At 48.0% G+C, this 12,172-nt stretch overlaps 1 protein-coding gene and 1 long non-coding RNA gene across 5 annotated transcripts in view; one reads left to right on the plus strand and one right to left on the minus strand.

The window, feature by feature from the left end:
• The window catches only part of LOC138452897 (uncharacterized), a 357,311-nt gene that overhangs the window by 277,635 nt on the left and 67,504 nt on the right, over positions 1–12,172 (minus strand). The gene's annotated exons all lie outside the window — the stretch shown is intronic.
• The window catches only part of LOC138452892 (voltage-gated potassium channel KCNC1-like), a 1,227,882-nt gene continuing 1,224,793 nt past the window's right edge, over positions 9,084–12,172 (plus strand). For all 4 annotated transcript variants that reach the window (XR_011260324.1, XM_069605242.1, XM_069605241.1 and 1 more), the window contains exon 1: positions 9,084–9,375. The gene's annotated coding sequence lies outside the window, so the exon portion shown is untranslated. The remainder of the gene's footprint in view (positions 9,376–12,172) is intronic.

Below are 12,172 nucleotides of genomic sequence, written 5' to 3' on the forward strand. Positions count from 1 at the left end.
TCTCCATGACCATCAGTCTGGCTTCAGAGCTGCCAGAAGCACGGAAACTGCGCTCCTGAACATCCGTGAAGACCTGCTCTCCAAGCTCGATTCCAACATCCCCTGTGTCCTCCTCTTACTTAATCTCTCTTCTGCCTTTGACACAGTCAACCATGCCATCCTGCTCAACTGTCTCTGTGATAAGCTGGGTATCACCGATCAGGCTATGGCTTGGCTGACTTCTTTCCTCTCTGATCGACCCTCCCAGGTCCAACTTGGGTCCTTCCTCTCCTCTATTTCTATCTCTACACGTAGTGTTCCCCAGGGGTCTAACCTCTCTCCCTGGCTGTTCAGCCAAATCCTGGGACTTCTTGCCCACCACATTGCCGCTCTCTGCCCTGAACTTTCAGTGCTATGCAAATGACACTCAACTCGTTTTCAGGCTCCCTTGCACCACCTCTTCTCCTTCTCACATCTCTGACTGTCTGTCTGCTATCCAGGAGTGGTGTGCCGGCAATGCCAGTAAAACCGAGATTCTCCTCATCGGCACACCTGCTTTCTCTCCTCCCCTCCTATGTTGATCTCCTGGCTGAAACTGAAACTGCACTGGTTACCTGGCTAACCTCTGATTTCGGGCCCAGGTCCCCTCCCCGCCAGTTGCACACCTGCACTGCCCTCCTGGCAACCATTGCACTCGGGGCTGTTTCTGTATCCCTACAGCCCCCTCCCAGCACTTGACACCTGATGTCTACGCTTACCCTTGCACTTGCCACCAGTTGGCTGCACTTTTTATTCATGGTTTAATTTGATTCATTTTGCTGTTCATCCTATGTACTGCACTGCCCCCTCTCCCCCACCCCCTGCACTTTCTCCCTCCCCCTTCCTCTGCAATTGCGAGATCTCAATGTCACCGGCCTAGTAAGATCATTGTCTTTGTCTTCTCTCTGTTTCCCTCTCCCTTGCCTCATCGTGCCCTGAAACACTTGTGTATAGGTGCGTTATAAATGCCATATCATATCATATCCTTGAAGGACAAGTCGAAGAAGTGCCAAACGCCAACAGGCCCGCCGAAAACTTTGACGGTGTCTGCCGAACCTTGCGGTCCGGCGCCCTCACCGCAAAAATCTTCACGGCATGCGACTGGGGTTTCTTCCCAGGTGCGTCGAAACCTAGCATTTAGCCGCCGAAATTATACGAGAGTCTCCCAGCTATTATTTCGGCAGAGGAAGAGCACAGGGCCTGTCGTCGAGAGGAGTACTCGGAATCCCCCCAACCTCTTTCAAGGGCTTTATCAGGTAGATCTCCCATTCTGAACAGCCTTTTCCTCCTCCAGACCCCTGTGCTTCGTCCCTGTGGACTAGGCAGAGATTGCAGAATTATATGGATAAAATGTCCCAGTTCATAGACTTCTCAGAAAAATACATTACTCCTAAGAGACCTAGGGAGGAGGACTCCTGCCCCATTTCACCAAAGCTGCAGAAGCTTTTAATTCAGGCACAAATCCATCATGAGGCGGGATTTGAGTATTCCGAACAGAAAGAAACAAATGAGGACAATCCTTTTGATCAGGACACAGCTGACCAGGACTCAGACTGGGAGCAAGATCAGCCAACAGATCAGGGGCCTTGGCTCTCACCCACTTATGCCTCAGTCCCAGACATTATTTGTCTAGACCTGCCTTCTTCACCTCAACAAAGGCAGTCATCGCCAATAGATGAACAAATGGTATTTAATGCCATCCTAAAGAGAGCCGCAGATCGCTTTCAGATCGCTACACAGGAGGCTGTCCAGGACTCTGACTTCTTTGAGGACATTCTCAAAGAAAAACCTCCCACTAGTCAGGCTATTCTTCTGCTCAACTCCATAAAGACACGCTGTGCTCCTTCTTTATTGTCTCCTTACCTTACAAGGGCTGTCAACCCTCGGGTTGAGAAACTGTTTCGCCCCTCTCCATCTGACCCTATGTATATTTGATGTCATGCCACACCGGACTCCCTGGTTGTTACAACCATCAGAAAATGGGCAGGGGTGCCACTGTCCACGGCAGAGGCTCGACCAGATAAGGACTGCAAAAACCTCTATGCCCTCTCCAAACGTATTACCACATCTGCGGCCTATTCAACCAGGATCCAGAATTATACGACCGTTCTCGCTAGTTACAGCAACGTACAATGGGGCCCGCTCCAAGAAGGCCTCCAAGAGGTCCCTGAACCCATGCAAGCGCGCCTACTGGCGGTTGTCACTGAGGGTAGACAATTGACCCATAATATTTTAAAGAACACACTAGACGCTGCTGAAACTACAGGAACTGGCAACAGAAGGGACGTCCCTAATGACAGCAGGACTTTGGGCTAAATAGAATTGAAATGAAAGGGGAGCGCCCTGCCATCCACATTTAAATATTTACACATTTATGCAAACATATTTACTTTTGTCATGTATCACAAAAAGGAGTAGCTCTGTATCTACTATAACCTTAGCGTAAAATAGAAAACCACTCATACTAATAAGAGCTCATACAGCATTTATTATTTTTCTGCTGATACTGTTTTGTTTCCTTTTTTCTATTTTTGTCAAGAGCTTTTTAGTTACTGTATGACATTTTTTGATTCATTAATCATAGTACAAAAATAACTAATACCAACAACAGATAGTGCAGTAATATTTGTGTTCAACAAAAACCAACAATAACTAGTAACTGCATGTCTTAATTTCACTACGTCTGGATGTAAATCAGAGGCATGAGTTCTTAGTGAGGACTGTTAGGGCACATGGAGTGCGGCGTCCCATGACATTTCGGCTTGTAGGTAAAATAGCCTTCTTCTAGGGCCAGGACAAGGTCTCCGTATAGGAGGGACATATAAAAATGACTCAGTTAGTGATAGGTTTTACATAACACTAAGGGTAACCGTGTGATACCATGAAAAGAAGTGAAGGTAAAAACCAAATACGAGTAAATAAGTTACTCTAAAACACGCCAGTATAACACTGACCTTAAATGCATTCCTCTTGCCCGCTCCCAGGGAGGGAGCGGGGCTGTGATCTTCAAATATATTTTCAAGACTGTGGGGGTCATTCCGACCCTGGCGGTAGCGGGTTAACGGCATCGATAAGGAGGCCGGTGCCGTTAACCCCCTACCGCCCTATTACGAGGTCCCTTAGCGGGTCCCTCTGAGGGCGGCTGTTTTTACCAGGCACCCTTTTACCAGGCACGCCAAGCCTTTCAACAGCGGGGAGGTTCAAACTCTCATGATTCCTTTCAAGGTCAGTACTTCTCCCGATCTCCCTTTGGCCAATATGGCACTGGAAGTACCCCATGGTCCTCCGAGCAAGGCTCATCTGGCAACAGCCAGCATCAGCAAAGAGGATAGCACAGAGGCAACGGTAGAGGCAGAAACTCCACCCCAAGAGGCTGCCTGGCCTCCACATTAAAGTGACCTGCCAGTACGGGTCCCCTCCCATGCCTCCCCAGTCAGGGGACGTTTGTCATCATTTATTCACGTTTGAGAGGGGATCACGTCAGACCAGTGGATGCTAAAGACCGTCACACATGGGTATTGCATCAGTCCACTGGCCACCTCGATATCACCCACCAAAGAACAGAGACCTATCACCAGCACACCTGCAAATCCTGCTGGAAGAGGTGCAGATCCTTCTGGAAAGGGGCGCCGTAGATGCCGTCCCCATTCACCAGGTAAACAAGGGTATTTATTCAGTGTACTTCCTTGTACCCAAAAAGGATGTCACCATGCGCCCTATGTTAGATGTGCGCCCAGAGAACAAATATGTCAACCCGCAAAAATTCAGAATGACAAAATTGCAGGAAGTAACCCCACTGCTGGTGCAGGGGGATTACATGTCCACATTGGATATGAAAGACGCATACTTTCATATTTCAATGTTGCCAGCACACAAAGTACCTAAGGTTCATTATGGAGGACACCTACTATCAGTTCGGAGTACTTCCCTTCGGCATTGCCTCAGCTCCACGGGTGTTCACAAAGGCACTGGCGGTAGTAGCTGCTCACCTGTGCGGACAGTCCATTCCAGTCTATTCTTACCTGGACGACTGGCTCATAACAGGGGATTTGTGCAGAACATGCCTAATAAATACCCAGAAGACAGTAGATCTCCTTTTCAGCCTAGGCTTGTCGATCAACGAGAAAGTCCAGTCTAGACCCGAGCCAAGTAAAACAGTTTTTGTGCTCTAATTCGGACCAAAGATGGCCTCATCTTTCCCTCCAACGAGAGGGTTCAAAACATGCTGTTCCAGTTCCCTCACTATTTAGCCAGTCATGAAGTGACAGTACGCAAAGCCATGCGACTGTTAGGAATGATGGCCTCCTGCATTTACCTAGTTCCTCATGCTTGTTTGTGCATGCGCCCCATGCAAGAGTGGCTCTCGAGCTAATGGTGCCTGGCCAGTGGAAATGGAACGATCTAGTGGTTGTCTCGGCAGCCCTCGTTCAGTCTCTGCAGTGGTGGTCAAGGGAGAACCTTCTGCAGGGAAAAACGTTAACCACCCCCACAGTAGAAGCCACTCTTACCACAGACGCATCTCTGGCGGAATGGGGGCTCACCTCCTTCAACAGACGGCGCACAGTGTATGTTCCCCAGCGGTAGCATCCAATCACATGAACCTGTTGGAATTGCTAGCAGTGTTCAAGGCCCTGAAGGCTTTCAAACACACCTCCAAGGGAAGACAGTTCTAGTCCTCACGGACAGTATTATGGCCATGTATTACCTGAACAAAAAGGGGGGCACTCACTTTAGGGATGTCCAAACTGTCACAGAACATATGGAAATGGGCTCTCAAACACAAGATGTTCCTCCTGTCACAACACATTTCAGGGGTACTCAATCTTCTGGCGGATGTACTCAGCAGAGACTTACCCCTCCCGTAGACTACGAATGGCAACTACACGAGGACATTGTACACAACGTCTTCGCAGACTGGGGCTTCCCAGAGATCGACTTGTTTGCAACTCTGGAGAACGCACAATGCCCACATTACCCCTCCAGGTACCCTCAGAACCGCTCCAAGGGGAACGGTCTCTGGATAACATGGTCAGGGACATTTGTATACGCCCCCCCCCTCCCGATTCCCCTACTCAACCGACTAGTGCACAAGATGCACCAAGAGCCAGTCAGGATGATTCTGGTGGCCCAGATGTGGGCCCGCCAACCTTGGTTCTACCATCTCATGACAATGTCAGTCTCCCCTCGAAGAAACTGCCATGCCCTTACAACATGCTATCTCAAGACAAGGGAGAGACACTACATCCATGTCCTCAAACTCTCAGTTTAGCAGCCTGGCTCCTGAGGTCCTAGAGTTCAGGCATGTCCAAATCCCTCACAGATGTATGGACATATTTGGGGAAGCACGGAAAGCAAACACCAGACACTGCTACTCCTGTAAATGGGAGCGCTTTGTTAGCTGGTGTAATAACAAGGGCATCAATCCTGTTGATTGCACACCAAAACATATTGTCCTGTACCTAACTTACCTGTTAGATTCAGGCCTGGTTATCAATTCCCTAAATGTCTACCTAGTGGCGCTTTCAGCATACCCCACATCCCAAAAGAAGGTTTTGTGGTTGAAGATTCCAATAATGAAAGCGTTTATGGAGGGGGTAAATAGGATTCAACATAGCCTGTAGCGAGGAAGATTTGATCTCCAATCCTCAGAGAGTGAAAGCAAAAATGGAAAATCTGGACTGGATCAAAACGAACAAATTAGCAGCATCCACCAAATTGCTAAATCACCTTCCGATGACATCAAATAAATTGAAAGTCCCACAGACATATTGCGCCAAATTCACAGACAAATCTCTGAGAAAGACTTTCATGAGAGCGCGATTAAACCTTTTACCCACGCACGAATTCCTGGCTATTAGATCTGCCTGTAGCTCCAACAAATGCAGACTATGTGAGGACCAGAACCAACTGGAAACTTTAAGACACCTGCTGATGTCTTGCCCTGAGACAAGGCAGGCACGCACAGTGTATATGACACCGCTCTTTGCTGATTTGAAACTTCTTGAAAAGGAGGTTTGGTGGGCCCGACTGATTTTGGAAGAAAAGACGAGATGGACGATCGCCACGGCAACGATTTTGAAATGCGCTTTGGAAAAGATAAAAGCCCTCTCAAACTTGGCGGAAGACTTTCTCGTTTGAATCTCCTTTCTACTAATCTTTTGGACCCTGTGAAATTATGAAAACTTTGAAAGCTCCTTGGACCTTTTTTGGACCTTGTAAAAATCTGATTGATTCAAAATACAAGTAATTAAAAGAAAAAAAAGAATAGGATTCATCTCCCTATTTCAGGTGGTACCTGAATGTTGTACTTAGCAGAATAATGGGGCCTCCCTTTGAACCAATGCAGAAAGCTAGCCTGGAAGCACTCACCTAGAAGACCGCCTTCCTGGTGGTGATCACCTCAATAAGGAGAGTTAGTCAACTGCAGGCCCTCTCAGTTCAGGACCCTTTCGTCACAATTCACAAAGATAAGGTGGTCCTGCGCACTCACCCAAGATTTGCACCTCCATTTATTTCAATGTTCCATGTAAACCAGTCCATAGAAATACCCACCATTTTCCAAAACCCTACTAACGTGGCAGAGAGAAGCCTCCACACACTAGATGTGAGGAGAAGAGTTATTTATTATCTGGAAAAAACAAATCCACTAAGGAAGACAAACCAGTTCTTTGTTTCAGTGGCAGCTGGTAGAGATGGGGACCATGTCTCTAAACAGCGATATCAAAGTGGATTGTGAACTGCATCCCACTGTGTTACACTCTTGTCGAGAGAGACCTGCCATTCACACCTAGAGCGCACTTTACTCGGGGCACAGGGGCTACCATAGCATTCATTGCAAATATTCCTCTTGAGTCCATTTGTAAAGCAGCAACCTGGAGTTCTGTACATACCTTTACACGACACTACTGCCTAAATACACACTCTAGGTCTGATTCTCAGGTGGGACAAGTGGGTCTAAGACATCTCTTTGCTACTGTTCCTTCTCACATCCCACCACCATCTCTGGGTACTGCTCGCTAGTCTATGCACAGCATGTGATTCTAAGCAGATGAACAAACATCAGAAGACATGCATTACTCACCGTAATAGAATTTCTGATTATTGTATCTGCTTAGATTCACATGTGCCCCCCCCTGCCCTCCCTCATGGTGTAGAAGGAACATAGACATCTTACACCTTCTCTCTTCTGTACTCACGCTGACTATAAGGCACCCTACGTCAGAAAAAAAACAATCGGAGGGACATCGACGCGTAAGGGATTTTGGGTACACTACACGTCACGTTAGGGATAGTGTTACAGTCACGCCCATGTTGACATCCCCTTTCGAACTTCGAAAGAAAGATGCAGTACTCTGCAATACCACTAGATGTCGGACTAAATACACAGCATGTGAATCTAAGCAGATACAATAATCAGAAATGCTATTACGGTGTAAGTAATGCATGTCATTCTATGGCTAAGGAAATTGTATGCACTTTGAATGTTTAGGTCTATTAGATATTCTGTTGCTTTTATGACATTTTAGAATGTATTTATATGACAGTTAATGTTTTAAAGGTATTACATTCTGTACATGTTTTGTAAAGGTTTATGTAAACCAATACAAGTAAATAAATAAAAAATGTGCAGACTTCTTTTCATGAGGGAGACATGTGGGAACCTCTCCCAAGGAGGGGGACCAGACATATGCCTCTTTTGCTCACCCAAAAAGACGTCTGACATCCTGTCTCTGCCCATAGACCGGGGTCCCCGACAACTGCAAATACAAGTGGACCTAACCTACCGAATAGTAGGCAAGTACAGACACTCTGAAAGCCCTGTTCATCTTCCTCGTGTTTAGTGGTATACTTGCAGACTGTTAGTTCTATGTTGACATAATGATCAGCTGTAAAAGCTCCACTTATTTCGGACTATTGGCGCTCCTGGACATTATTTGTACTGTGCATATTAATCTTACTAGTATTATTTGGAAGAATAACGTCCTATTTTCTTATACTATAAAAGTAGCACCTATGTCTACATATATTGATGTACATTTCCTATTCGTATTGTCCTGTATCTGGCACGTTCCCACACACCTTTGCAAAAGCTAGACCTTCAGTTTTCGTCCACGTATACCACAGGTGCCTTAAGGAACTGCAGTCTTGCTTAGTCTGTTTCGGATACACTTATGGGCATTGCATTGTGAGGAGCCACTGCAGTACTACCGAGAATTGCTAGCTGGCCCTATCTGCTGAGAGCATGGAGAAAAAGTCTAACAGTCAGTAGCAAGAGACTTTACAAGTGGGGGATGCGGGGGGCAACACGCTTTGCACATTTCTCCTGACAACTGACTCACTTGGTAGTGTATCAAGGACCCGCGTGTTAGATTACTCTGTATTTTGTTGTTCCAATGTACAGCGCCTTGGTGTAAAGCGCTCTATAAATCAATCAATCAATCAATCAATCAATCAATTCCCTTCCTATATCATTGAAACCTATTGAAGTTCACGTCAATTCTACTTGTGCTGCAATCTTTAATGTTGCCCTTGCTCTAGTCTGTTCTGTGAACAAGCCGCCACTGCCACCACACCCACCGCCACTCAGTACTCCGCAGTTTCCTGCAGCACCGATGCTTCCACGCCAATTCCTTCTCTTAGGTCTATGACATTCCTTTGCGCCCTTCTTAAGGTGGACTTGCATGCCATGGATGTTCGTGTGTTCGTGACGACGAAAACATAGTCTGCGACTGAAGTAAGTCCTGGGTGTGGGTTTATGATAAATCACTGATGTCAGCGCAGCTGGAAAGCACATCACCCTCCTCAAGCAGTGTCTTCGCACGTGCCTCTGCGGGCAGGATTTATTTGCTCTCTCTGGGTCCTGCTTGATTGAATTCCCTAATAGATGTTAGCTCTGCGCACCCAGCTATTTTAGAGAGGCATTGATATATTCTGTCTGCTCGTCTCTCCCACCACCCCGAACAACAGCAGTCAAGGGGGAGGGGAGTGAGCATGCAGCTCCCACCTTAAGGAGCCGGTGATGTCATCAGCCATCCGCAGCAGACTAGCCACAACCCATTCTGCATCCTCCAAGCTGGAGAGCACCGCACAGAGCATCCCCGGGCTACTTCAATTCACTCCGCCCTCTGCTCTATAGCAGGCCGAGTAAGACCCTAAAGACAGCCAGCCCGCCCCTTCCAGCTGAGCCCTGCCCCTGCACCCCGGCACCCTGCGTCTTCTGGGGAGATTTATGTGTGTACTATTTGGGGCCCAGGCACCTACCTCTATGCATGCAGAGTCAATAAAGGATCCTTACACTAAGGTGCACTGAGCCATAACAGGAGACCTGTGTGAAAACTAAAGGGGGCTTTCGGGCAAGTAAGTAGCTAATTTTTCCTGTTTTCGTAGAAATAAACGGAAGACGCGTCTGTAGGGAAAGGGGGTGGCAGAGAATGGAATGGTGCGGGGACGCGTAAAGCATTGGAGAAGGAGGAAGGGTGGGATGAGGGGGGGGCATAGAGAATGGGGAGAAGGGCGCGAGGGGTGCAGTGACACTGAAGAGAGGGTTGGTGGTGGGTTGGATACCTGGAGGCTAGGTGCGGAGAAGGAATGAAGAAGAATGAGTGGGCGGATGACTGTGGTGAAACGTAAAGGGATAAGTGAGAAATGTGCATGTAGATGGCTGGGTGGGAAGCGGTACAGACGAAAGAGACAGACGAGAGAGACGGAAATAGCACAGGGGACCGCAGTAAACAGGAGATTTCTCGACAGAGAATAGAGGGGAGGAGGGAGAGTGGTAAGGAAAAGGAAAAGTGGGGAAATGAGACTGGAACCCGTAGAACGATCTACGGTGGGCGTGCGGTTAACAGGTGTTCGAATCTCTGCATATATATATATATAGTGTGCTCATGATGGCTGCCTCAAAAAATGCCTCTGTGCTTTGCTGGGAACACCGTAGCCCTGCGGTGGTCAGACCCTCGCACCTGCCTCTGTGTATTCTGCAGTGCTTAGCCTGTCACACATGCTGTATCCTGAAGTGCGTAGTCCCTTACTTTTGCCCTATTGTTCTTTGTACCCTGCAGTGCTCACGCCATCACAATGCCCTGCGTGCATACCGCAGTGCTCGGTTTTAATGTATAAACCTGTGGCTCTTGTATAACTCGAGTCCTCCCATACGTTTTAGTGTATAAGCCCGTGCTCAGTCCCTCACACATGGTTCAGTGTATCCTGCAATTCTCCGCCCAGACATGCACACTGCGTGCCGTGCCCTGCAGTTCTCCTGCACATCTTGTAGGGCTTGGAGCCTCACACATGCCCTTACATACTCTGCAGTGCCCAGACTCTCAGATATGCCCCAAAGACACGCCACTTCGTATCCCCAACAGCGCCTGGCTCGTGGCCGTATCTAACAGTATTCAGCCACTCGGACATGCCCATGTTTCACTGCAGAAACATACACCCGCACCTCAGTGTATTTGCAAATAACCTGCACATGCGTGTCCAGTAACATGCAGTCCCTCACACTTGCGACTGAGTAGGCCCCCAGACATTATTGCCTGTAAACTCAGTGTCAGGCTCTTCACTTATACTTTCCGGGAATCTATCCGTTCATACCCACTAGTCCTACTCCTATATATTCTGCAGCGGAAACCCCTATCATCCAGAAATATTGTCCATGCATTCTGCAGTTTTCATCCCTGTGCAGTTTGGCATACTCTACTGAGCTCAGTCCCTCAAACATGCTCCTGATCCTGCAGTGTTCTCTCCTCAGGGGTACTCCCTCTATGCCCTCCGCCTATATTCACACATGCACCCTGTGCATCTTACAGTGTGCAACCTCCCACACATTGCCAAGTGTATTCTGTAGTGCTCAGCCCATCACGCCTGCCATCTGTGTATCCTTCAGTGTTCAGCCATCACGCATGCCCCCTGCCCCCTATAACCTAGAGTTCTCAGTCAATTACACTTACCTCTTGCGTTTCCTGCAATGATTTCCCCTTATAGATACCCTGCACACCGTACACCGCCTGCTGTATATCCTGCAGTGCTTATGACCTTATTTCCATTTTGTTTCTTTCAGTGTTTTTGCACCCCACACATACCATAATGTGTATCTTGCAGTGCCCGCGCCCCCCATGCCCCATTGCAACCTTCTACCCTGAGCCCTCCACACATGTCTTCAAATATCTGGTCATGCTCAGCCCCTCCCGCGCATGTGTCTATTAGAATCTTGTGTTTCATTGATGATCATCCCTTCTGGTGTGCCCTTACTGCAGTATTCCTCCACTTGGCCATGCCTGCGTATATTCTCTCCTGCTAAGCCCATCATAAATGGCCCTATTCACCCTTAAGCCTCTCAGCATTGCCCTTCACAGGACCCAGTGTATCCTGCACTGAGGGATCCCTTTAAACATGGACATGCACCTTCTCTCTGCTTACATATAAGTATATGCCTGTGGCTCCGGCGAAATATAACCAAATAAATATAAACAACATATACAGCTATACCATACATAACTTCATAAGGCACGTGTTCTCGTGATTGCGTTGAATGCTTTGGTTCCGTGAAACCTTCACCCATTTAATGACTCGCTTTTCCCTATGAGTCTCAAGCACGGTCGGGAGTAATTAGTGGATCCCATCACCTTAAGACGATGATGGTTTCCGCCTTTGCCTTCTTTCTCGCGGGTTGCAGGGCTCGATTTTGCAGTAGGTAAAGCCAAACAGCACGCGGAGCAAGCACCACAGATCCTAACTGAGTCAGACAGTGCCACGCTGATCTACACAGTGTTCGGCAACTCCGGGGTCACTCAGAGCCACCTTATGCCATATCGTCCCGCGCAAAACTAGGCAGAGCCGCCACGAACAACAGTGCCAGCTCCCCAGGCAATACACAAAGCCAGACATGCGTTGCCAAGACGAAACCGACAGAACCACACATTCACACAGCCACAATGAGCCAAAGAGGCAAATGGAGCCACCTATCAGTGTCGCAACACCAGTGAGCTGACCAGGCTTCAGCCCCAACGAAACTTTGGGCTATGTTGACTCGACCTGGCTGACCTACAGAGCCGTGGCTGGACAGAGCAGGACAGATGTTAAAAGGAGCCTGTTAGCACCTGTATTCAGATGCATACATTTTTTAGGCAATTGAATTCGTGATGTGGGGTTGGTA

Source organism: Ambystoma mexicanum, chromosome 1p (genome assembly GCF_040938575.1).
Source record: "Ambystoma mexicanum isolate Mex_15411 chromosome 1p, UKY_AmexF1_1, whole genome shotgun sequence".
NCBI lineage: Eukaryota > Metazoa > Chordata > Amphibia > Caudata > Ambystomatidae > Ambystoma > Ambystoma mexicanum.